Source organism: Schistocerca nitens, chromosome 1 (assembly GCF_023898315.1).
Source record: "Schistocerca nitens isolate TAMUIC-IGC-003100 chromosome 1, iqSchNite1.1, whole genome shotgun sequence".
NCBI lineage: Eukaryota > Metazoa > Arthropoda > Insecta > Orthoptera > Acrididae > Schistocerca > Schistocerca nitens.
Window position 1 is genome coordinate 37,068,250 of NC_064614.1, and position 2,132 is coordinate 37,070,381.

At 47.0% G+C, this 2,132-nt stretch overlaps 1 non-coding gene across 1 annotated transcript; it reads right to left on the reverse strand.

Moving 5' to 3' along the window:
* Window positions 1–1,251: 1,251 nt before the first annotated feature.
* Window positions 1,252–1,515, reverse strand: Trnar-gcg (transfer RNA arginine (anticodon GCG)). Its single transcript has 2 exons — window positions 1,479–1,515; window positions 1,252–1,294 (listed from the first exon to the last, which is right to left on the reverse strand). It is a non-coding gene; the product is annotated as a tRNA-Arg (tRNA).
* Between the last annotated feature and the right edge of the window lie 617 nt (window positions 1,516–2,132).

The following is a 2,132-nucleotide window of genomic DNA, read 5'->3' on the forward strand; positions in this document are numbered from 1 at the left end:
AGAACCGCTTTCCGCGGCGGACCGTGCACAGTTCTTCCGTCTCCATCGTAAATTTCACGTGGGAGCCATGCGAATGCTTTAAACACGAACAGGAGCACACATACTGTCATTTCCCCTTCGCCTCTTTCGCTTCAGTAGCAAGCATATCCGTGCATCTTTGCTCCCTCCCGCCTTTTAAATTCGAGGAATGCTTGGAAAAGGCTGATTTCCCCAGTTGCCCTGTTTGCCTACGCCGCCAGCGCACATCGCATTCATATTTAGCTATGCGGTTCGTTAGACCAACAAATTATTTTTCCTTCTGGCATGGGGTCTCATACACACCTTGCTGCCTGAGGATTAGATGGTACTCGATAGATCTCAGGAGGGAACGTGGGTATGTAAGAGGGTTGTGAAGCACGTACACATTTGGGATTTTTAAGAATTCTATAAATTTTGAAAGAAGCACTGCCGTCTCTTGGCGTCAGCACACACTATATTTCGCTACAAAACATGAAAAACTGCTCCTGCCTGTAACGCCGGAAAAGCATATCCTCCTATTTCCATCTATTGTACTATAATTTTTTTTTCCTTATTTTGTTACCTGAAGATATGACGTTTCTGTGTCTATGTCGATGTATAATTGGTTTATTTTGTAAATATTATTTGTATTTTTACGCTGGGTCTGGCCTAGGGAAAACCATGCTATCGAACGACTACATCGATAGGTCGTGTGGAGAACCAAAGTGTTTAGGATCTTTGGTAGTGTTAACTCTGCCGCGTGGAGCGCGGGCAGAGCAGAGTCTGGCTGGAGTAGCGCGGTGGAGAGGTGTGTTGAGTGACGCTCCCGCGAGTTGCCGCGCTTTCGGGGTTTGGCAGCACGTAATTGCGCTCGACTTGCTATGATAGCTTCTGGTACGGTGTCACGGATGGGAAACATTAGCAGGCACACATCAAGAGCCCGTTTTGCCTGGTGACCGAGTCGCGAAGAAGGAGCGCCAACATCCAGCTTCTGCAACAGCGACGGCCGACAATGAGTGACTATCGCCACCTCCTCGATCGACGACTTCAAACCTTCAATCAACCAACAAGGAAGACTGAGAACTGTATGGCAGACCTCAGCTTTTCAAACTATTCACTTAGCATCACTAAAATACAAAAAAAAAATGGTTCAAATGGCTCTGAGCACTATGGGACTCAACTGCTGAGGTCATTAGTCCCCTAGAACTTAGAACTAGTTAAACCTAACTAACCTAAGGACATCACAAACATCCATGCCCGAGGCAGGATTCGAACCTGCGACCGTAGCGGTCTTGCGGTTCCAGACTGCAGCGCCTTTAACCGCACGGCCACTTCTGCCGGCACTAAAATACAACCCGCCATTCTTATAAAGGTTCAGACGGACATATACTACAAATTTTTTATTATGCAGGCTGTTAAAAAAGTGTCGAATATGAAACGTCCTGGCAGATTAAAACTGTGTGTCGGACCGAGACTCGAACTCGCGGGCAAGTGCTCTACCAACTAAGCTACCCAAGCATGACTCACGCCCCGTCCTCACAGCTTTACTTCTGCCAGTACTTCGTCTCCTACCTTCCAGACTTTACAGAAGCTCTCCTGCGAATCTTGCAGAACTAGCAGTCCTGAAAGAAAGGATATTGCGGAGACATGGCTTAGCCACAGCCTGGGGCTTTTCTTTCAGGAGTGCTTTTTCTGCAAGGTTCGCAGGAGAGCTTCTGTAAAGTTTGGAAGGTAGGAGACGAAGTACTGGCAGAAGTAAAGCTGTGAGGACGGGGCGTGAGTCATGCTTGGGTAGCTTAGTTGGTAGAGCACTTGCCAGCGAAAGGCAAAGGTCCTGAGTTCGAGTCTCGGTCCGGCACACAATTTTAATCTGCCGGGAAGTTTCATATCAGCTCACACTCCGCTGCAAAATGAAAATTTCATTCTAGAAGTGTCGAATAGTTTGAGAGATGGCAGTACACATCGAAACAAAAAAAGAATAAGTTCAATAAACATTGATCCGGAAACACATACATTGCGAGATAAACACGTGTTTGTACGAAAGAGCTGCGCTGATCTTGGTTGCGGATATTAGCACATTCGTTGCGTTGGAGCTCCGTCATATGTGTCGACAGTGTGTTGTGGTGTCTTACGCA